This window comes from Chiloscyllium plagiosum, unplaced genomic scaffold, assembly GCF_037043375.1.
Source record: "Chiloscyllium plagiosum isolate Xiang-an unplaced genomic scaffold, Cpla_swu_hap1 HiC_scaffold_22, whole genome shotgun sequence".
In the NCBI taxonomy this organism is placed as follows: Eukaryota; Metazoa; Chordata; class Chondrichthyes; order Orectolobiformes; family Hemiscylliidae; genus Chiloscyllium; species Chiloscyllium plagiosum.
In genome coordinates, this window is record NW_028270160.1 from 18178235 (window position 1) to 18203669 (window position 25435).

Genomic DNA, 25435 nt, shown 5'->3' on the forward strand with positions numbered 1-25435 from the left:
ATGTTGAAGTTGTACAGGATGTTGGTGTGTACTGCATCCCATTCTGGTTGCCCTGTTATAGCAAAGGCATTACGTTGGAGTGAGTTCAAAAAGGATATACCAGGATGTTGCCAGGAATGGAAAGTTTGAGTTATAAGGGGAGAGTGGGACTTTTTTCACTGGGGCGAGGTTGAGGGGTGACCTTATAGAGGTTTATAAATTCATGTGGGGTATAGGTAAGGTGAATGGCAGGTGTCTTTTCTCTAGGGTAGGGAATTTAAAGACTAGAGAGCATATGTTTAAGGTGAAAGAAGAAAGATTTTAAAAAGACATGAGATCCAACTTTTTTTTTACACACAATGGTTCATATGTGGATTAACTTCCAGAGGAAATGGTGGATGCATTGATTGGACTGGAGGTCTGATTCCATGCTGTATGACTCTATAAACCTCTTTGTTTCAATAAGGTCACTTTTTATTCCTCTAAACTCCAATGAACACAAGATCAACTGACTCAACTTCTCCTCATGAGAAAATCCGTCCACATCCAGAATCAACCCAATGTTAATATATTTTTCTTTAGATAAGGGAACCAAAACTGTTCAGAGTTCCAGCTGTGATCTGACTAGTATCTGTTATAGTTTTAGCAGGACTTCTCTATTGTTACATTCCATTCCCCCATTATCCATAAATTTGAATGCTAGCCTTTTGTGTCTCATAGCTGAAAATGTGTTGCTGGAAAAGCGCAGCAGGTCAGGCAGCATCCAGGGAACAGGAGAATCGACGTTTCGGGCATAAGCCCTTCTTCAGGAATGAGCCATTCCTGAAGAAGGGCTTATGCCCGAAATGTCGATTCTCCTGTTCCCTGGATGCTGCCTGACCTGCTCCGCTTTTCCAGCAACACATTTTCAGCTCTGATTGCCAGCATCTGCAGACTTCACTTTCTCCTCCTTTTGTGTCTCATATACAGGGACCCCCCAAAATTCCCTATTTTGCAGTCATTCTCCCTTAGTTCTCCTATTCTGCCTATCAAAGTACATTTTCTCAGTTTTCCCACATTATACTTCATTTGCCAATTTTTTACTCACTCAGTTAACCTGTCTACATACTTCTGTGGATTCTCTGTGTCATCCTTGCTGCTCGCCTTCCTATCTATTTTTGTACTGTCTAAAAACTGACGATAGTGCATTCACTGCTCTTATCCAAGTCATTAATTATTGCAAATTATTATGGCCCCAGCAACAATCCCTGTGGCACACTAATTAGAGATTTCCATCTGGAAAAGGTTCCCATTATGTCAACTTTGTCTTCTATATAGCTCCATGCTAACAGATGACCCCCAACAATGAACTCTTACCTTCTTAAGTCACCTGATGTACATTATCAAATGCTTTCTGGACATCCAAATATTTTACATCAAATGGTTCCCTTTTTGTTTGACCTACTAGTTAACTTCTCAAAGAACTGCACTAACTTTGTCAGGCATGACTACCTCAGTGAAGCCATGCTGACTCTGCTTGATTGGTTTTCTTTTGTATTTCTAAATGCTGTTCTATCACATGCTTCATATCAGATTCTAACATTTTCTCAATGATTGATGTTGAACTAACTCAAGTTAGTATTTTATTGCCTCTCTGCCTTTTTGAATAAAAGAGTTACTTTGGCAGTATTCCAATTGTCCTGGGATTCTGATGATTACTAACAGTCCATACACTACATCTTTAGCTACTTCCTTTAAAATCCAAGAATGCAAGCCATCATGTCCAGGGTTTCATTAGCCTTTAGCCCGATTATAAGGTCGTAAGACATAGAAGTAGTAGGGCATTCAGTCCGTTCACTCTGCTGTCATTCAATGAGGTCATGGCTGATCTGATAAACCTCAACTTCACATTACTCCATTTTCTCATAACACTTGATTCCTTTCTGATTAAAAAGCTATCTTAGCCTTGAACATAGATTTTGACTCAGTCTCAAAAGCCCTCTCTGGTAAAGAATTCCAGATTCATAACCTTCAATTTTCCTTACAACCTTGACTTGAATGATAGTTATTATGTTTATTTCCTCCTTCCTTGATTATTTACTAAGATGGAATGCTATTAGTGTCTTGGCCGTGAACTGATGCTAAGTGCTTATTCAAGTCCTCTGTCATTTCTGCAGCTTTGTTCTTGAAAGGGCCTATGTTTAATTTGGCCACTCTTCAATTTTAGAAAGAAGGTCTTATTGTCTGTTTTTATATTACTGGCGAGATTGCCCTTATAGATTATTTTCTCCTTTTTTAGGGTCATCTTTTGTTGGTTTCAAATATTCCCAATCTTCTGGTGTACCACTAATCTTTGCCACTTTGCATTATTTTTCTTTCAAATTGCTACTGTCATTAACTTATTTGGTTAACCACGGTCAGTTTACCCCCTTCCCAGACTCCTTATTCCGAATTCAGATATATCTTTGTTGTAAGCCATGAGCTATTTCATTAAATGTCGACTATTGTTACTCAAACATCCTTTCTGATAAATTCCTTTCCCAGTCTACTCCAGCCACCACTTTGTAAATATCCTTCAGTTAAGTTTAGCAGTTATTTCCAACCCAAGTTTCTCACCTTCAAATTGAGTGCTAATGCTATTTCTATGGTCACTGTCCTCTAGGGGATCAGTTATTCTGAGATCATTTATTAAAGCTGCTGCATTATGCATTATCAGATCCAAAATAGTCTGAACCCATTTTGGATCTACAACATATTGTTCTAGGAAATTGTCCTGAAAATACTCTAAAAACTTTTCATTGTGGCTAGCTTCGGCAATTTGATTTCCCAAACAACATTAAGATTAAAGTCAGTCATCGTTAATGTATTGCCTTTTCTATATACCCTCTTGATTTATTCTGTAGAATTGGAGGATTTTATAGACTATTTGCAGCAGTGACTTCTTCCCTTTGTTAGTTCTTACCTTCATCCATATGGATTCTATGTCATCTAATCATAGATCATTTTTTATTGTCATACCTATTCCATCTCGTAGTAAACAAGCTATCCCAATACTCTTCCCTTCCTGCCTGTCCTTTCAAAAAGTCATGTACCCCTGTTTATTGAGGGACAACTTTGATCTCCTTGTAATCACATCTCCTTAATGGCTGGAAGATTATACCCATTAAACTCTATTTGTGCCATTAATCAATTTATTTTATTCTGAATACAAGGGCATTTAAGTTAACAGCCATTAATTTTGCCTCTTTACCATTTTATCCCCTCCAAAATGGTGGCAGAGTAGAATACTCCAGCCGAAGCTCGTCCACTCCGTCCATTGCTTTTCTTTTTTTATCTCTAAGGCGTCTTTTTTTTTCTCTTCTGTCTTTTTCCTCATCTGCCAGTGGCCTGGAGGGAAGATGGGGCAGCCAACAGCCCGGGCGGCCAGCTGGCATGAAGCAAAGCAGAGATGGTGCCAGCAGGCCCAGAGCTGGGTGGCCAGTGGGCCTGGAGCAAAGCGGGGATGACAGTCAGCAAAGCTGATTGCAGCCAATGTTCCGAAGGAGGGGGGCCAGCAGAGACAGTTGCCAGTGGGCCCAGAATGGGAGAGACCTGAAGCAAAGATGCTCATTGGGAACCGGCGGAGCCCAGTCAGACCACATGGAAGCTCTTATAGAAAGACTGTAATGTCTGTCTTTTTAGCTTTTATTTCTTTTCTTCCTAATTTATTCTATGTCTATCTGTAATGTAGTATAACCTTTTTCTTTACTTTCTCTATTTTTTGTACCCAAGATGGCACAGTGTGTTGGCGATACTGTACACTTTTCACTGTACTCTTTTTTTGTAACTTGAGTGCACGTGACAATAAACCTAATTGACTGTATTTGTTTTTTATATGTTTTTAATAAATTCTACCTATTCCTGTCCCAGTCTCAGTATTATTGTCAAAACAATTGTCCTGGAACACCATTGTACTCTTTTGGTTTCTAAGCCAATATATTCCCCTCCTGAACACGCTCATCCACAATTTTGGATCATTGGGATCTCTTCTGGAGCAGAGGCGACCTGTACAACAAGGACAGGTTGCACCTGAACTGGAGAGGGACTAATATCCTGGTGGGGAAATTTGCTAGAGCTACTCAGGAGAGTTTAAAGTAGACTGGCAGGGGTTGGAACCCTAAACAATCAGACAAAACAGAAATTTGAGGTTAATGCAGATGCTAAAGAGAGCAAGTTAAATAGACCAAGCAGGCAAGAGCAGGACAACGAATGAGGGAAGGCTGATGAACTGGCAGTTAGGGCAGTCATATGTTCCTCCTCGGGATGTGGGGGCTCAAGGAAACTTCTATTGTCCCTGATGACTACACCTGTGGGAACTGCAACCAGCTGCAGCTCCTGGGAGAAAATGTCAGGAAGCTAGAGATGGATGCACTCAGGATCATCAGAGGTGCTGCGTGCTTCATAGATAAGAGTTTTAGTGAGGTGGTCACACCTAAGGTGCAGGCAGAGAGTAGCTGGGTAGCCACCAGGAAAGGCAAAGGGAGTATGCAGAGAGTGCAGGATTCACCTGTGGCCATCCCCTTGAAAACAAGCATACCATTTTGGATACTGTTGAGAGGAAAGCAGCAATAGCCAGGTTGATGGCACTATGACTTGCTGTGTGGCACAGGAGGAAAGGATAAAGGTAAACAGGATCTTAGTGATAGAAGACTCAATAGTTAGGGATACAGATAGGAGATGCTGTGGCTGCAAACGGGAATCCAGGACAGTGTGTTGCCTCCCAGGTGCCAGGGATCAGGATGTCTCAGAGCAGCTGCAAAACGTTCTCAAGTGAGAGGGTGAGCAGCCAGAAATCATTGTGGATGTTGGAACAAATTACATAGGTAGAAATAGGGATGAGGTCCTGCAGTGATTATAGAGAGCTAGGAAAAAGTTAAAAACTAGGACCTTATTGGTGATAATCTTTGGATTATTTCCAAGATTAAGTAGCTTTTCCTTGTAGATATTTTGTTAAACCAGTTGAGGCCTGTGGATAGGTCACTTGGGGAGGTGGAGAGACACGCGGCGGTTGGAAAGGTGGGAATTTCGAAAATTAATGGTCTCGCGGAGGCGGGGGCAAACGCCAGAGCGGGGAGAGTTTCCTAAACGTATCGATGGGTGAGAGAACTTGATAGAGAGGATTCAGATTAGATTTCAGGATGTGAGGGTACCGGGTGAGGGAAGGGGTTGGTTTGATGGTACAGGCTTGCTGGGCTAGTGAGGGATGAGAGTAACCACCTTTTAGAGAGCACCTAGGGATGGGAATGAGTGCTGGCTCAGCTAGTACACTGAATGAATAGAAAAATAATTCATTTCAGTCTGTCAGTTTTACCTTCTGGGTGAAAATATATTTCCTCAATTTCTGGATTTACAGTGCCAGGAACACCCTAGGAAAGGCTACCTTCCTTGACTGAAGCTTGCTGGCAACTATGCCAAGTTTTCTGGCTGTATGTCTATGCTAAACGGCACAGTTCGACAGCAGTAACAGGAGCCTGGTATCCCTGGCAGAGGTAGCACAGCGCAAAAGACAAGGGTGTGGTGATGAGCTGCTTTCTTGAACCACTGCAGCTCATACGCTGTAGGTTGACCCATAAAAGCACTGGGGGGGGGGGGGGGGGGGAGTACCAGAATTTGGACTAAGGACAATGAAGGAACAAGATTATATTTCGAAGTCAGAATGGTGAGTGGTTTGGAAAGAAACATACAAGTTCTCAGATACTTATCGCCCTTGTGCTTGTGGATAGAAGTGGTCATGGGTTTGGAAGTTACTGTCTAAGAATCTTTCATTAATTTCTGCAGTGTATCACATAAATCGTACACATTGCTGCTACTAAGTGTCAGTGGTGGACAGTGTGGATGCTTGTGAATGTGGTGCCAATCAAGTGAGTTGCTTTGTCCTGGATGGTGTCAAGCTTCTTGAATGTTGTTGGAGGTGCACCCATCCAGGCAACTCAGGAGTTTTCCATCACACTCCTGACTTGTGCCTTGTAGATAGTGAATGGGCTTTGGGGAGTCATGAGGTGAATTATTTGCCATAGAATTCCTAGCCTCTGACCTGCCTCTGCTCATGTGGCGAGTCCAGCTGAATGTTTGATCAATGGTAACCCAAAGATGTTGATAATGGGTAATAGTTAGCGATGGTAGCACCATTGAATGTCAAGGGAAAATGGTTAGATTGTCTCTTATTGGAGATGGTCATTGCCTGGCATTTGTATGGCATGAGGTTACTTGCCACATGTAAGCCCAAGTCTGGATATTGTCCAGATCTTGTTGCATTTGAAGATGGACTGCTTCGGTATCTGAGGAGTTGCAAATGGTGCTGAACATTTTTCAGTTATTGGCAAACATCTTACGATGGAGGGAAGGTCATTGATGAAGCAGCTAGGGATGGTTTGGCTGAGATCAAGACCCTGAAGAACTCCTGTAGCGATGTCCTGGGGTTGAGATGTCTGACCTCCAACAACACCTATTATTTTCCTATGTCTGAAGAATGATTTCACCTAGAGAGTTTGCCCCTGATATCCATTGATTCCAGTTTTGTTAGGGCTCCTTGTGCCATGCTAGGTTGAATGCAGCCTTGATATCAAGAGCTATCATTCCAACCCCACCTCTGGAATTTAGTTCTTTTGTCTGTGAATGAACCAAGGCTGTAATGAAGTCAGGAGCTGGGTGGCCCTGATAGAACTCAATCTGTGCATTACTGAGCAGGTTATTAATTAAAGCACTTTGAGAGCACTGTTGATGACACCTTTTAACACTTTACTGATGATCGAGAGGTGGCTGACCGGGTTGGATTTGTCCTGCTTTTTGTGCACAGGTCATACTTGAGCAATCTTCCATGTCGTTGGATAGATGCTAGTGTTGAACTGTACTGGAAGAGTTTGTGTAAAGGAGCAGGAAGTTCTGGAACAGATTGGTAAAGATTTCCTCAGGGAAATGCACCACAGAAAGGTGGAGGTTGTTTAGGGAGAATTTGCTGAGTGCTGGATAAGTGAGTTTGAGAAGATTTGTAGCTAAGGTTGAGGTTCTGGATATAGGTTTGCTCGCTGAGCTGGAAGGTTCGTTTCTAGACATTTCGTCACCCTACTAGGTTTTGTCTTCAGTGGGCCTCAGGCGAAGCACTGTACATGATTCCTGCTTTCTGTTTATATGTTTGTGTTTCTTTGGGTTTGGGCTGTCATTTCCTGTAGTGATGTCATTTCCTGTTTTTTTCTCAGGGGTGGTAGATGGGGTCTAACCCGATGTGTTTGTTGATAGAGTTCTGGTTGGAAAGCCATGCTTCTAGGAATTCTCATGCATGCCTCTGTTTGGCTTGCCCTAAGTTGGATGTGTTGTCTCAGTCAAAGTGGTGTCCTTCCTTACCTTTATGTGAGGATACTAGTGAGCGAGGGTCATGTCCTTTTGTGGCTAGTTGGTATTGGTGTATCCTTGTGGTTAGTTTTCTGCCTGTTTGTCCAATGTAGTGATTGTTACAGTTCTTGCACAATATTTTGTAAAGGACATTAGTTTTGCTTGGTGTCTGTATCGAGTCTTTCAAGTTCATTAGCTGCTGTTTTAGTGTGTTGGTGGGTTTGTGGGCTACCATGATGCCAAGAGGTCTGAGTGGTCTGGCAGTCATTTCCAAGATGTCTTTGATGTAGGGGAGAGTGGCTAGGGCTTCTGGACGTGTTTTGTCTGCTTATTTGGGTTTGTTGCTGAGAAAATGGCGGATTGTGTTCATTGGGTACCCATTCTTTTTGAATACCAGGTATAGGTGATTTTCCTCTGCTCTGCGTAGTTCCTCTGCAGTGTGTGTTGGCTCATTGAAATAATGTTCTGATGCAGCTTCGTTTATGGATGTTGGGATGATTGCTTCTGTAGCAGAAAACTAGCCACCAGGATACCAAGGTTGTGAGCAAACCAACATCCAGTGCTGGATAAGTTTGTCCTACTGAGGCAAGGAAGGGTTGGTAAGGTGAAGGAACCTTGGATGACAAGGGATATGGAACATCTAGTCAAGAGGAAGAAGGAAGCTTACTTAAGGTTGAGGAGGCAAGGATCAGACAGGGGTCTAGAGGATTACAAGGTAGCCAGGAAGGATGTGCAAACTCCACACAGACACCCTAGGCTGGAATCAAACCTGGGACCCTGGTGCTCTGAGGCAGCAGTGCTAACCACTGAGCCACGTGCCACCCCAAAGGGGATAGTCCTGGAAATTACAGACCAGTCAGTGGTGGGCACATTATTGGAGAGGATTCTGAGAGATATGATTTATAATTACTTAGAAAACCATAGTTTGATTAGAGATAGCATGGCTTTGTGAGGGGGAGGTCATGCCTCACAAGCCTTTTGAATTGTTTGAGGATGTAACAAAACACATTGATGAAGGTAGAGCAGTGGATATGGTGTACATGGATTTTAACAAGGCGTTTGATAAGATTTCCATGATAGGCTCATTCAGAAAGTAAGGAGGCATGGGATACAGGGAAATGTGTCCGTCTGGATATAAATTGGCTGGCCCATAGAAGACAGAGGGTGGTAGTTGATGGAAAATATTCAGCCTGGAGCTCTGTTCTGGGTCCTCTGCTTGGACAAGGAAGTGGAAAGGTGGATTAGTAGGTTTGCTGTTGACACAAAGGTTGATGGAGTTATGGATAGTGTGGAGGACTGTTGTAGGTTGCAACGGGCCATTGACAAGGTGCAGAGTTGGGCTGAGAAATGGCAGATGGAGTTCAACCTAGAAAAGTGTGAAGTGATTCATTTTGGAAGGTTGAATTTGAATGCAGAATACTGGGTTAAAGTCAGGATTCTTGGCAGTGTGGAGGAACAGAGGGATCTTGTGGTCCATGTCCATAGATCCCACAAAGTTGTCACCCAAGTTGATAGTTGAAACTTTATTGCTGGAACAGCACAGCAGGTCAGGCAGCATCCAGGGAACAGGAGATTCGACGTTTCGGGCACAGGCCCTTCTTCAGGAATGAGCAGAGAGTGTTCAGCAGGAGAAGATAAAAGGTAGGGAGGAGGGACTTGGAGGAGGGGCGTTGGAAATGTGATAGGTGGAAAGAGGTCAAGGTGAGGGTGATAGGTCGGAGTAGGATGGAGGCGGAGAGGTCAAGAAGAAGACTGCAGGTCAGGAAGGCGGTGCCGGGCTGGAGGGATCCGGCTGAGACAAGGTGGGGGGAGGGGGGATGAAGAAACTGGTGAAGTCCAAGTTCATCCCCTGCGGTTGGAGGGTTCCCAGTCGGAAGATAAGACGCTCCTCCTCCGACCGTCGGGTTGTTGTGGTTTGGCGGTGGATGAGTCCAATGACCTGCATATCCTCGGTGGAGTGGGAGGGGGAGTTGAAATGCTGTGCTACAGGTTGGTTGGGTTGGTTCGTCCGGGTGGCCCAGAGGTGCTCTCTGAATCGCTCCGCAAGTAGGCGGCCTGTCTCCCCAATATACAGGAGGCCACACCGGCTGCAGCGGATGCAGTAGATGATGTGGGTGGAGGTGCAGGTGAATCTGTGGCGGATATGGAAGTTTCCTTTGGGGCCTTGGAGAGAAGTGAGGGGGGAGGTGTGGGCGCAAGTGTTGCACCTCCTGCGGTTGCAAGGGAAGGTGCCGGGAGTGGAGGTTGGGTTGGTGGGGGGTATGGATCTGACAAGGGAGTCGCGGAGGGAGTGGTCTCTGCGGAAAGCTGATAGGGGAGGGGAGGGAAATATATCCTTGGTGCTGGGGTCTGTTTGGAGGTGGCGGAAGTGACGGCGGATGATGCGCTGTACATGGAGATTGGTGGGGTGGTAGGTGAGGACCAGTGGGGTTCTGTCCTGGTGGCGGTTGGAGGGGCGGGGCTCAAGGGCGGAGGAGCGGGAAGTGGAGGAGATGCGGTGGAGGGCACCGTCGACCACGTCGGGGGGGAAATTGCGGTCCTTGAAGAAGGAGGCCATCTGTGTTGTACGTATTTTGAACTGGTCCTCCTGGGAGCAGATGCGGCGGAGACGAAGGAATTGGGAGAATGGGATGGCGTTTTTACAGGTGGCAGGATGGGAGGAGGTGTAGTCCAGGTAGCTGTGGGAGTCGGTTGGTTTGTAGTAGATGTCCGTGTTGATTCGGTCGCCTGAGATAGAAACAGAAAGGTCTAGGAAGGGGAGGGAGGAGTCCGAGACTGTCCAGGTGAATTTGAGGTTGGGGTGGAAGGTGTTAGTGTAGTGGATGAACTGTTCAACCTCCTCGTGGGAGCACGAGGTAGCGCCGATACAGTCATCAATGTAGCGAAGGAAAAGATGGGGGGTGGGGCCAGTGTAGTTGCGGAAGATGGATTGTTCCACATACCCTACGAAGAGGCAGGCATAGCTTGGGCCCATGCGGGTGCCCATGGCTACTCCTTTTGTTTGGAGAAAGTGGGAGGATTGGAAAGAAAAGTTGTTCAGGGTGAGGACCAGCTTCCACCGACACCCTCCTTCGACTGACCGAACTGGTCCTCACCCTGAACAACTTTTCTTTCCAATCCTCCCACTTTCTCCAAACAAAAGGAGTAGCCATGGGCACCTGCATGGGCCCCAGCTATGCCTGCCTCTTCGTAGGGTATGTGGAACAATCCATCTTCCGCAACTACACTGGCCCCACCCCCCATCTTTTCCTTCGCTACATTGATGACTGTATCGGCGCTACCTCGTGCTCCCACGAGGAGGTTGAACAGTTCATCCACTACACTAACACCTTCCACCCCGACCTCAAATTCACCTGGACAGTCTCGGACTCCTCCCTCCCCTTCCTAGACCTTTCTGTTTCTATCTCAGGCGACCGAATCAACACGGACATCTACTACAAACCAACCGACTCCCACAGCTACCTGGACTACACCTCCTCCCATCCTGCCCCCTGTAAAAACGCCATCCCATTCTCCCAATTCCTTCGTCTCCGCCGCATCTGCTCCCAGGAGGACCAGTTCAAAATACGTACAACACAGATGGCCTCCTTCTTCAAGGACCGCAATTTCCCCCCCGACGTGGTCGACGGTGCCCTCCACCGCATCTCCTCCACTTCCCGCTCCTCCGCCCTTGAGCCCCGCCCCTCCAACCGCCACCAGGACAGAACCCCACTGGTCCTCACCTACCACCCCACCAATCTCCATGTACAGCGCATCATCCGCCGTCACTTCCGCCACCTCCAAACAGACCCCAGCACCAAGGATATATTTCCCTCCCCTCCCCTATCAGCTTTCCGTAGAGACCACTCCCTCCGCGACTCCCTTGTCAGATCCACACCCCCCACCGACCCAACCTCCACTCCCGGCACCTTCCCTTGCAACCGCAGGAGGTGCAACACTTGCGCCCACACCTCCCCCCTCACTTCTCTCCAAGGCCCCAAAGGAAACTTCCATATCCGCCACAGATTCACCTGCACCTCCACCCACATCATCTACTGCATCCGCTGCAGCCGGTGTGGCCTCCTGTATATTGGGGAGACAGGCCGCCTACTTGCGGAGCGATTCAGAGAGCACCTCTGGGCCACCCGGACGAACCAACCCAACCAACCTGTAGCACAGCATTTCAACTCCCCCTCCCACTCCACCGAGGATATGCAGGTCATTGGACTCATCCACCGCCAAACCACAACAACCCGACGGTCGGAGGAGGAGCGTCTTATCTTCCGACTGGGAACCCTCCAACCGCAGGGGATGAACTTGGACTTCACCAGTTTCTTCATCCCCCATCCCCCCACCTTGTCTCAGCCGGATCCCTCCAGCCCGGCACCGCCTTCCTGACCTGCAGTCTTCTTCTTGACCTCTCCGCCTCCATCCTACTCCGACCTATTACCCTCACCTTGACCTCTTTCCACCTATCTCATTTCCAACGCCCCTCCTCCAAGTCCCTCCTCCCTACCTTTTATCTTCTCCTGCTGAACACTCTCTGCTCATTCCTGAAGAAGGGCCTGTGCCCGAAACGTCGAATCTCCTGTTCCCTGGATGCTGCCTGACCTGCTGTGCTGTTCCAGCAATAAAGTTTCAACTTTGATCTCCAGCATCTGCAGACCTCACTTTCTCACCCAAGTTGATAGGGTTGTTAAGAAGGTGTATGGTGTGTTGGCTCTCATTAGCAGGGGGATTGAGTTTAAGAGTCACGAGGTTGTGCTGCAGCTGTATATCGCCCTGGTTAGACCACACTTGGAATATTGTGTTCAGTTCTGGTTGCCTAATTATAGGAAGGATGTGGAAACTTTAGAAAGGGTACAGAGTAAATTTACCAGGATGCTACCTGGACTGGAGGGCATGTCTTATGAAGTAGGGTTGAGGGAGCGAGGGCTTTTCTCATTGGAGCAAAGAAGGATGAGAGGTTACTTGATAGAGATGGAGATACAGTGAATAGTCAGAGACTTTTTCCCAAAGCAGAAATGGCTGTCACAAGGGGACATAATTTTAAGGTGTTTGGAGGAAGGTTTAGGGGAAATGTCAGAGATAGGTTCTTTACACAGAGAGTGGTGGGTGCGTGGAATGCACTGCCAGCGTTGGTAGTAGAGTCAGATACATTAGGAACATTTAAGCAACTCTTGGATAGCCACATGGATGATAGTAAACTGAAGGTATGTAGGTTAGTTTGATCTTAGAGTAAGATAAAAGATCGGCACAACATTAAGAGCTGAAGGGCCTGTATTGTGCTGTACTATTCTATCTTCTTTGAGGTAAAGTATGTTTTTCTTGTTGATGGCCTCACCACTTACCACAGATCTTCAGTACAATTGCTGGAATGTTGCCAGGACACGATCCAGTGCGTAAAACCTATTTTTGATATTACATGGTGTGAATCAATTTGGCTGAAGTCTGATATGTTTTATGCTGAGGACCACTAGAAGGGGCCAAGATGGATCATTCTGTTAGTACTCCTGCTGATGATTGCTGCAAATGCTTCAGCCTTATCTTTTGCACTGATTTGTTGGGCTCTTCCATCATTGAGGATGGGGATATTTGTGGAGTTGTCTCCTTCAGTGAGTTGTTTATCTGTCCATCACCATTCAAGTGATGTTATGGCGTGACTGCAGAGCTTAGATCTGATCTATTGTGGGATTGCTTATCTCTGTCTATAACATGCCGTCTGGCATGCAAGGAGTCCTATTTGGTAGCTGCACCAGATAGACACCTCATTTTTAGATATGCCTGTTAATGATCCTTGCATGCCTGCCTCACTCTCCATTCAATCTGGGTTGATCCGCCAACTTGATAGTAACGGTTGAGTGGGCTATGCCAGGCCATTAGGTTGTGCTGGAGTCCAATTCTGCTTTGTTGATGGTCCATCACAACTCATGGATGCCCAGTTTTGAGTTGCTAGATCTGTTTGAAGTCTGTCCCATTTAGCAAACATGGTGGAGGATATTCTCAGTGTGAAGGCAGACTGTGCAGTGGTCACTTTTACCAATGTTGCCATGGTCAGGTGCACCTGCAGCTGGCAGATTGGTAAAAATTAGGTCAAGTATGTTTGTCCTGTGATTCACTCACTACTTGTTACAGAGCCAATCGAGTAGCTATGTCCTTTAGGACCTGATCAGCTTGATTAGTAATTCTGCTGCCATGCCACTGTTGGTGGTGGACATTGAAATTCCCAACCCAAAAATTGGGAGAGCTGTCTTACAGATTAGTCATAATCAATACTTAACAAATTATGCCTTATAGACAATGTCACAGACACTACTATCAGCATCCCTGAATATGTCCTGTCGCAATGGCAGGACAGACCCAACAGTGGTGGCTACACAATGAGTGTGATGCTGGAAAAGCACAGCAGGTCAGGCAGCATCCGAGGAGCATAGGCGTTTCAGGCAAAAGCTCAAATGCCCTGATGAAGGGCTCTTGCCCGAAATGTCAATTCTCCTGCTCCTCGGATGCTGCCTGACCTGCTGTGCTTTTCCAGCAACACACTCTCGGCTCTGTATCTGCCATTGCCTTTTCCAGGGCCTAGGTTGATTCCAGGTGGTCCGTTCAGTTACTTTCCATTGTTGAGAGTCTTTGTAATGATTGATACAATTGAGTGACTTGCTAGGTCACTTTGGCAGGCAGTTGAGAATGACCACAGTGCTGTGGGTCTGGAGTCAGTCATAATAAGCCAGGCTAAGTAAGGTGAGGATAACAGATTTCCTTGCCTGAAAGAAATTAGTGAGCCAGATGAATTTTTTTTCCTGACAAATAGCAATAATTTCAAGGTCATCAGTAGATTCTTAATTCCAGACTTTTCAATTGAATTCAAATTCCACCATCTGCCTTGGCAGGATTCGAACCTGGGTCCCCAGAACATTAGTTGAGTTTCTGGATTATTGCCCAATGATAATACCAGTAGGCTGTTGCCACCCCATTGCTGATCTCTCTCTCTGTCTCCCGCTGAGAGACAGTGGAATTCTGGGACTGGAGATTATTCTGTATTCTGTATACATGATGACATCACTTCCTTCTGATCTGTCATCTGTAGTTAAGTGACATCTCTAGTTGTATGTAGATGTCACAGTTGCAATGATATTCCAGTTCAGTCACATTTACTCTATACAATTGAGATAGTAACTGGTTGACCCAGGTACCATGTTATCATGTGGGCTGACTTTTATTCAGTGCGTTGAATATTTGCCATCTGACACACTCTCCAATGCTTAGTACTAGCAATGACTTGGCAGTATTATCAAAGCAATATTTGGTTTTCCATCATTTCACTTTGCTTTGTCACTCTCACAAATTACTAATTCTAGCTTCAGTAATGTTTTGCTATTGGCAGAGTAATTTGGGCGCAACATGACATTAGTCTTTAGACTTGACTACTTTCTGTGCTTTCAGTAGGTGTGTTTCTGTACTCAAAGATTAATTTGTAGAAGTCTGTGCTGAATTTCTTTATGATTACTTCAGCATTTTTCACTGATGCCGCAACCATTCCATTTGACTGGGGATAGATTAGAGATAATGTATGATATTGAATTTCACAATCTTTTTATGACAAATGCCGAAATAATGCCGAAAGGAGACTCAAAATTGGAACTTTTCTCTTTTTGACATCTGAACTATGGCACAAGAAACATACTGGAAAAAAGAGACACCATTTTATTTGGAATGACTGGTTGGGCTGTTGTAATAACTCAGGAAGTCTGACTGGAAACGAACATCATTTATTGTTTGGCACAAAATAGTGCCACTACTCGTGGCATACAAAGGCTAGTGCAAGCCTGGGACAGACAGTTCTGCAGACTCATCTCTTTATCTTCTTTTATATCTAGATAAACTCTTACACACAACTGCGTAGTTTTTTTACCCTGTCACCAAACCGCCACCAGTAAATCATCTGTGTCTCCAACTGACTAACTTACGTGCAAAACCTGTTAACAGCAATGCAGACTGTCAGAGTTGAGAAAGAGGTGGAGATGTGGGAAGGAACTAAATCAAAATGGAATTAGAAAGGAAGATAAAGTACTGTAGCCCCTGTTGTGCCTACCTCTTTCCTTAAAACTAATATATGATTCATGAATTTCACTGCCCCACAAAGTAAACAGTTGGGTTAGGAATCCGTGAACCACCGCAATCTGTGGTTAAGTGGGACTGCTGCTTGGGAAACAATCCACTCCAGATCTCCAATGGAAAATAAGAGGACTGTGTACAAAGTCCACTCCCACTTGGAATCCCTGCTGGCCAACAGTAAGTAAGCATGCCAAGGGGTGGCTGGATGGCAGATGAAACAATCTTTATCAAGAGCCTGAAGAATGATGTTTCATTTGGGCTGAAGCAGTAGTGCCTACACTGGCAGTGGAGTGACTGATCCCTGCCACACATGGCATTAGTATTGACATCATCATTTCACTTTGAGCCACAGTCTGCCTCTCAGAAATTGATAAAAATAAAACTGAATTGCCCCTTGGCAGCTACACAGTCCTTAGGGCATAATAAGTACCAGTAACAGTCCAAAGGGCCTCCAGGCAGCAACAGCCCAGGGGCCTTCAAGCAGCAACCTCAGCAACAACAGTCTAAGGGGCCTCCAGGCAGCACACAACTCCCACTCAGACCAGCCAACAGCACTAATGTTAGCTTCAGGCTCTGTACTAGCTCTAGACCCACCCTCCTAATGTCCTCCTTCTCCACTCAACAGCAGCTGGAGCAGTGGCCACTGCTGGAATTACAAGCACCAAACCAAGAAACCCTGGGAAAGATGGACTTTTGGAGTGTAATGTCAAAGGAAGCCTGACTAGGAATGAACATCATTTATTGTTGAACACAAAACAGCCACTATTTGTAGCATACAAAGGCTAGTCCCAACCCATGCAAACAGTTTTGGAGACGCATCTCTAGGTCTGCTTTCATTTTTTAATTATCAGAATTTACCACACACAATCAACTGGCTTACCAATTACCAGATTACTGGACTTTTTTGTTTTTAACTATTAATCGCCACCAGTAAATCATTTGTGTAACCAATTAGAAATTTAAATGCAAAGCCCATTATGGACAATACAATTCATCAAAGTGAGGGAGGGGAAGGGAGAGTGGAAAGGGACTAAATCTGAATGGACTTGGAATGGGGAATAAAGCACTGTATCCCCTGCACTGCCCATCTCTCTTGAAAGCTGTCAATACCATTGATGGACACCATATACTCCCTCCCCAACGACACCCAAGCATGAATATAACTACAGAAGAGGAGCAGGTATAACCCTGTCAACAGCCCACTTCCTGTGTCTGTTAAAGGCCAGACCTGGGAGCAGACCCATGAGGAAGTCCTCCCATTTTCCCACACCTCTCTGCCTGAATGCCCTTCAATCAAGAAGTAAGGCTGCAACCAAAAGCACATAAAAGATTTTTCAAATAATTAAAATGCAGGTGCAATTGCCCACAACCAATATACGCATAGTCCACAGACCTCATCTGGATCTGCTTTATTTTTAAAAAATCAACCTTTTAAGAGTTGTTATTACACACCTAAGGAGCAAATGGGACTTGAACCTAGGTCTTTTAGTCCAGACGTAGGTGCACTATCACTGTACCAATGGAGCCCCGTACATCTGCTTTATCTTATTTTTCTTTTTTATACCAGCAGCACTGCTGCCTCACAGTGCCAGGGACCCAGGTTCGATTCCAGCCTCGGGCGACTGTCTGTGTGGAGTTTGCACATTCTCCCTGTGTCTGCATGGGTTTCCTCCAGGTGCTCCGGTTTCCTCCGACAGTCCAAAGATGTGCAGGTCAGCTGAATTGGCCATGCTAAATTGCCAAGTGAGGGGTAAATATAGGGTAGGGAAATGGGTCTGTGCAGGTTACTCTTCGGAGGGTCGGTATGGATTTGTTGGGCTGAAGGACCTGTTTCCATAATTTTTGAAAGATTTCTTAAAGTACTATTATGCACGACTGAGTGGGTCTGCCTGATCTTTTTTTTAATGACACTACCTTTACACTACAAGAACCCTAATTCTGCATTCTTTTGTCAGACAAAAGTAGTAACCAGATATTTTGAGATGACATCCCCAGAGGAGGTGGGACTTGGTTCTGAGCTTCCTGGTTGAGAGGTGGGAACACTACCACAGTGCCACAAGAGCTCTGTGGATCTGCTATATGTTTTTTCTTCTTTTATTGTACCAAGAAGTGCTATCACACACAACTGAGTCGGTCTGCTCCAATTTCTCTTTTTCTACCCCGAAGTGTTTTCACACAACTAAGTGACATTCCCACCATGAAATTCACTGTGACTTCTTGTTTAGCAATTTTTGAAAAACTACTAACCACCACCACCAGTAAAAACACTCATGTAGTGTGTCTGCTTTTTCTAATCAACATGTTCAGAGATGATATCAAACACCTCAAGCAGGTAGGACTTGAACCTAGGCCTCCCGATCTAGGGATACTATCACTGTGCCACAAGACCTTATACTCAATGAACTCCACAGGGAGATTAATTAGTAATTCCCCATAGGCCTTGTAAGCATTATCACAGCTAGAATTGGCATGGAGACCAGAACAATAAACTGTCAATGTTAATTCTTAGACCAAGCAGGGAAGATTATGATTGGTCAAGGTATTGTCATTGGGATGCAGCAGAATTTGGCGTTTTCATTGCGTTTTTTTTTAAATAGTTGCAACATATACAGATTCCTTTCACCTGCATGAAACAAGGTCCTGAATATTTAGACTCCTGTCCTGCATACAGCCTACAATGGTACTGGAATTTATATATCACATGATTTATTTATGTGGTAGGCATAACATTTTGACTTGATAATAACATCCTATTAGTGAAGACAATAATTTGTGGATTTACTGCATAGAAGCAGCATTAGTTAGCTTCACCTGTTCAAAGTTTTGAGATTTCCACAGCAATCTGAGGGTGATTGGATACTGCTCAGGGTCAGAAATGGTAGATATAAGTTATTTTGCGAGTTTTTGCAATGTACGATGAATGATGATTTGAGAATGGTATCCCTATTACATAGGACAGCTTTATAAGCCCATAATACATTGGATCAGAAGTAGGGCCATTCAGCCCATCGAGTCTGCTCTGCCATTCAATGAAGCCGTGACTAATCTGATAATTCTAAACTCCACTTTCCTGTCTTTTCCCTAGAAGGTTTGACTCCTTTACTGATTAAAAATTGATCTATCTCAGCCTGAAAGTACTTAACTCAACTTTAACAGCTCTGTGTTAAGAATTTTACAAATTCACTACCCTGTGAAAGAAAAAATCCCCCCCATTTCTGTCTTAAATATGCAATCCCTCATTCTGAGATTACGTCCTTTGAGACTCTCCCACACGATGAAACTATCTTTCCACGTCTACCCTATCAAGTACATTAATAATCTTGTATGTTTCAATAGGTCATGTTCACTCTTCTGAATTCCAACCTCTCCTCATGATATGGAGTAATCAGCCTAGTGAACTGTCTTTGAACTACCTCCAATGCAGTGTATCTTTCCTTAGATAATGGGCTTAAAATATTCACAGTATTCCAACTGTGGTCTGACTAGTGCCATGTATAGTTTCTGCAAAATCTCCCTACTTTTATTTTTCCATTCCCTTTGAAATGAAGGCCAATATTCACTTTGTCTTCCCTATTATCCATTGAACTTGAATGACAACATTTATGAGTTGAAACTTTATTGCTGGAACAGCACAGCAGGTCAGGCAGCATCCAGGGAACAGGAGATTCGACGTTTCGGGCACAGGCCCTTCTTCAGGAATGAGCAGAGAGTGTTCAGCAGGAGAAGATAAAAGGTAGGGAGGAGGGACTTGGAGGAGGGGAGTTGGAAATGTGATAGGTGGAAAGAGGTCAAGGTGAGGGTGATAGGTCGGAGTAGGATGGAGGCGGAGAGGTCAAGAAGAAGACTGCAGGTCAGGAAGGCGGTGCCGGGCTGGAGGGATCCGGCTGAGACAAGGTGGGGGGAGGGGGGATGAAGAAACTGGTGAAGTCCAAGTTCATCCCCTGCGGTTGGAGGGTTCCCAGTCGGAAGATAAGACGCTCCTCCTCCGACCGTCGGGTTGTTGTGGTTTGGCGGTGGATGAGTCCAATGACCTGCATATCCTCGGTGGAGTGGGAGGGGGAGTTGAAATGCTGTGCCACAGGTTGGTTGGGTTGGTTCGTCCGGGTGGCCCAGAGGTGCTCTCTGAATCGCTCCGCAAGTAGGCGGCCTGTCTCCCCAATATAGAGGAGGCCACACCGGCTGCAGCGGATGCAGTAGATGATGTGGGTGGAGGTGCAGGTGAATCTGTGGCGGATATGGAAGTTTCCCTTGGGGCCTTGGAGAGAAGTGAGGGGGGAGGTGTGGGCGCAAGTGTTGCACCTCCTGCGGTTGCAAGGGAAGGTGCCGGGAGTGGTGGTTGGGTCGGTGGGGGGTGTGGATCTGACAAGGGAGTCGCGGAGGGAGTGGTCTCTACGGAAAGCTAATAGGGGAGGGGAGGGAAATATATCCTTGGTGCTGGGGTCTGTTTGGAGGTGGCGGAAGTGGCGGCGGATGATGCGCTGTACATGGAGATTGGTGGGGTGGTAGGTGAGGACCAGTGGGGTTCTGTCCTGGTGGCGGTTGGAGGGGCGGGGCTCAAGGGCGGAGGAGCGGGAAGTGGAGGAGATGCGGTGGAGGGCACCGTCGACCACGTCGGGGGGGAAATTGCGGTCCTTGAAGAAGTAGGCCATCTGTGTTGTACGTATTTTGAACTGGTCCTCCTGGGAGCAGATGCGGCGGAGACGAAGGAATTGGGAGAATGGGATGGCGTTTTTACAGGGGGCAGGATGGGAGGAGGTGTAGTCCAGGTAGCTGTGGGAGTCGGTAGGTTTGTAGTAGACTACAAACCTACCGACTCCCACAGCTACCTGGACTACACCTCCTCCCATCCTGCCCCCTGTAAAAACGCCATCCCATTCTCCCAATTCCTTCGTCTCCGCCGCATCTGCTCCCAGGAGGACCAGTTCAAAATACGTACAACACAGATGGCCTCCTTCTTCAAGGACCGCAATTTCCCCCCCGACGTGGTCGACGGTGCCCTCCACCGCATCTCCTCCACTTCCCGCTCCTCCGCCCTTGAGCCCCGCCCCTCCAACCGCCACCAGGACAGAACCCCACTGGTCCTCACCTACCACCCCACCAATCTCCATGTACAGCGCATCATCCGCCGCCACTTCCGCCACCTCCAAACAGACCCCAGCACCAAGGATATATTTCCCTCCCCTCCCCTATCAGCTTTCCGTAGAGACCACTCCCTCCGCGACTCCCTTGTCAGATCCACACCCCCCACCGACCCAACCACCACTCCCGGCACCTTCCCTTGCAACCGCAGGAGGTGCAACACTTGCGCCCACACCTCCCCCCTCACTTCTCTCCAAGGCCCCAAGGGAAACTTCCATATCCGCCACAGATTCACCTGCACCTCCACCCACATCATCTACTGCATCCGCTGCAGCCGGTGTGGCCTCCTCTATATTGGGGAGACAGGCCGCCTACTTGCGGAGCGATTCAGAGAGCACCTCTGGGCCACCCGGACGAACCAACCTGTGGCACAGCATTTCAACTCCCCCTCCCACTCCACCGAGGATATGCAGGTCATTGGACTCATCCACCGCCAAACCACAACAACCCGACGGTCAGAGGAGGAGCGTCTTATCTTCCGACTGGGAACCCTCCAACCGCAGGGGATGAACTTGGACTTCACCAGTTTCTTCATCCCCCCTCCCCCCACCTTGTCTCAGCCGGATCCCTCCAGCCCGGCACCGCCTTCCTGACCTGCAGTCTTCTTCTTGACCTCTCCGCCTCCATCCTACTCCGACCTATCACCCTCACCTTGACCTCTTTCCACCTATCACATTTCCAACTCCCCTCCTCCAAGTCCCTCCTCCCTACCTTTTATCTTCTCCTGCTGAACACTCTCTGCTCATTCCTGAAGAAGGGCCTGTGCCCGAAACGTCGAATCTCCTGTTCCCTGGATGCTGCCTGACCTGCTGTGCTGTTCCAGCAATAAAGTTTCAACTTTGATCTCCAGCATCTGCAGACCTCACTTTCTCCTGACAACATTTATGATTCTTGGACAAGGACTCCTAAATCCCTCTGCTCCATGGCTTTCTGCAATCATTCTCCATTGAAATAATATTCAGTTCCTCTATTCTTACTGCCAAAGTGAACTTATATTTTCCACATTATATTCCATCTTCCAATTTTTTTGTTCAATCACTTAACTGTCTGTATCCCTCTGCAGACTCTTTGTGTCAACATCACCACATGCCAATTTTGTGTCATCCACAAACTTGAATGTATATTCAGTTACGTCATCAAAGTCACTCATATATATTGTAAGCAGTTGTGGCCCCTGTGCTGATCCCTGTGCACATTACTTTTGTGTGGCATGTTCTTTCAATGGCACAGGTTGCCATCCTGAAAATGCTTCCCTTATCCTTACACTGTTCTCCATTAGTTAGTCAATTCTCTATTCATAGAGAATTCTCTATTCATGATCGAATACTACTTCCAACACCATGATCTTATTAAGTAGACTAATGTGTCGTCCCTTATCGAATGCAAGTAAAGTAAAATTGATTTTGTGAGGAGAATTAGGACATTCAATCTTTTGAGTCTGCTCTTCCATTTATTGATCAGAAAGCCCTCGACTCCACTTTCCTTCCATTTTTCCATAACCCTTAATTCTCTAAATAATTAAACATCAAATATATTTAACACCTGAGCCTCGACAGCCTTATGTGGTAAAGAATTCCACAGATTCACCACTCTCTGATAGAAGAAATTCCTCAGCATCCCTGTTTTATATGGCTGAACCTTTATTCTGAGATTATACCCTCTGGTCCTGGACTCTCTCAAAAGTGAAAATAATCTCTTACATCTCGTCTGAGTGTAAGAGTTCCAACAGTGAGCATAGGCTTTCTATAGATAGTCATTAATAAACCATCTTCCAATTTCTGAACTAATATATTGACTAAGGGAAACTCATTTGATTACTTCATTTGAATGGTAAATTTGAATGTAGGATGGAGTTTATTAAGATGTATAAAGCAATTCTTCAATGTGGCTGTGGATTGATATACTGCAAATGTGTCATTTTTGTTATTCATTCATAGAATGTGGGTGTTTCTGGTGAGACTTGCATTTATTGCCCATCCCTAATTGCCAGAGAGCAGTTAAGAGTCAACCATATTGCTGTGGGTCTGGAGTCACATGTAGGCCAGACCAGGTAAGGAAAGCAGTTTCTTTCCCTGAAGGACATTAATGAACCTGAAGGATTTTTCCCAACAATTCACATCAGTTTCATGTGGTGATCATTAGACTGTTAATCCCAGAATTTTAATTGAATCCAAATTCTAACATCTGCATGGTAGGATTTGAATCCAGGTTCCCAAATCATTACAAGGGTCTTTAGATTAATAATCTAATGATAGCACTACAAGGCTATTGCATTCCCGATCATCTACACATTGGAAGTCTGCAAGGGTTAGGAGGTAGTGATCTTTCTATTGAAGACACAACTCTGATGGTAACCAATAAAAATATTAGCAAGATCTGGACCTACAAGGGATTCCATGGTTCAAACGTGATAGTTCAAACAATAATTCCAGTGAAGTATTGTTGTTTAATAATATTGGATTTGAATCAATCAGGTTACCCTTTGTGGAAATGGACCTTCATAAAGCAGCTGTGACAAAATCAGCAACTATAGTTGAAGGGAAGTTGTAAGGAAATGCATCTGAAAACAGATGTATGGTAAAATCCTGTCTAGTTTATGCCTTAGGGATTACTTTATTGAAGCAGGAAAGCTAGCGCATTTATGTGAGTTAGAATTGCAGGATGAATTCAATGGCTGTAATCCAAGGTCACTGACCTTGGAGCCAAGCTAAAGGAATTCACTGTGTCACCATATATAGTTGATTTATTTTTAGTTTCAAATGAAGATTTGGATATAGATATTAGTGTGTGATGTGGTCTGTGATTTATATGTATTTTTAATAGCATTCATATCAAGGTTGGATTTTTGAACTTTGAATTAGTAACATGTAGTTCCTGTGTGTGTTTGAAGAATTAATGATTAACTTTTATGTATTGCTGTGGTCATAGAGGCTATTTTTAAAAACATCTTGAGAGAATAGCTTTCAGACTTAATGGATTCTTATTGTATTTGGAGGATTTATGTCAGAGAGAGGTAAACAATTGTCTATCAAGGTTTGTGATAGAAAGTGCTGGAATTTTTTTAACCTTATGGGAAACACTCAGCTTGGGAAAGAAATGTTTTTGGTTTTCAATTTGGAGTAATTCTGCAGAAGCCCTAGGATGAAGATTGATGAATAAAGCAGTGCTCCTGAGAAGTGGAGAAGATGGTAGTCTCAGGCCCTAAAGAACATTTTAACTTTTCCTGGAATTTTCAAACACCTATCAGATTTTTAGATTAGATTGCTTACAGATTAGATTGCTTACAGTGTGGAAACAGGCCCTTCGGCCCAACAAGTCCACACCGACCCGCCAAAGCGCGCCCACCCAGACCCATTCCCCTACATTTACCCCTGCACCTAACACTACAGGCAATTTAGCGTGGCCAATTCACCTAACCTGTACATTTTTGGACTGTGGGAGGAAACCGGAGCACCCGGAGGAAACCCACGCAGACACGGGGAGAATGTGCAAACTCCACACAGTCGGTCGCCTGAGGCGGGAATTGAACCCGGGTCTCTGGCGCTGTGAGGCAGCAGTGCTAACCACTGTGCCACCGTGCCGCCCATTTTCTAGAATGGGAATTGCAGTGATAATTACCTTAAATGTATTGAGGTATTAGAAAGATTTTGTCAAGGGGTGCTTTTGGATACCGTAAAAGGGTGTTTTTGAGATCTGTGAAGGAATGTTTTAGGATTAATGGGATTATGTTTCCTTTTGGATTTTTCAAAATCTTTAAAGACGTAAAGGATGGCATGGTGTCTCTGTGGTTAGCACTGTCTCATGGTGCCAGGGACTTGGGCTCAATTCCAGCCTGTGTGAAGTTTGCACATTCTCCCCATGTCTGCGTGCTTTTTGGCAGAATGCTGGGGTTTCCTCCCACAGTCAAAAGATATGCATGTTATGGATTGGCCATGCTAAATGTGTCTAGGGATCTGCAGGCTACATGGATTGGCTATGGTAAATGTGGGATTACAAGAATAGGTTGAGGGCAGGATCAGGTTGAGATGCTCTTCAGAAGGTCAATGGAAGCTCGACAGGCCGAATGGCCTCTTTTTGCACTGTTGGGCTTCTATGTTTCTAGTGTATTCACCAAAGATCCTTAAATCCACCCCATCATTTCCATCTAGAAAGGCAAGGCCAGCAGATACATGGGAACAGCACCACCTGCAAGTATATCTCCAAACCAGTCACCATCCTGACTTGGAAATATACCACCATTCTTTCACTGTCACTGAATCAAAATCATTGAATTCCCTACCTCAGGGTATGTAGACTGCTGTGGTTCAAATAGCAGCTCACCACATCGTCTCAAGGGCAACTAGGGATGGGCAATAAATGCTGGCTAACCAACAATGCTGACATCCCATGAGTGAAAAAAGAAACGTTTGGTCTATTCTATTTTATCTCATTTTTTAGCTTAATTAACTTTAGTCTTTTTATTAAGACCAAATCTGTAACCTTGCATGCTTATGTTTCAGTGAGAGACCACCTCATTAATATCAAAACAAAGCAAAATATGATCTGTCAAGCCAGGTTTTAGTGTTGAATCTGACATGTCCAATAATAACATCACCAGGTTGCCCAGTTATAGGAAGGATATTATTAAGATGGAGAGGGTTCAGAAGAGATTTACAAGGATGTTGCTGGGTATGGAAGGTTTAGGAGTTGTAAAGAAAGGCTGGATAGGCTGCTACCTTTTTCACTCGAGTGTAGGAGTTGAAAGATGCCCTTATAAAAATTTATAAAATTATTAGGGGTATTGATAGGGTTAATGGTAGGTATCTTTTCCTTAGGATTGGGGATTTCAAGACAAGGGGCACATTTTTAAGGTGAGATGAGGGAGATTTAAAAAAGA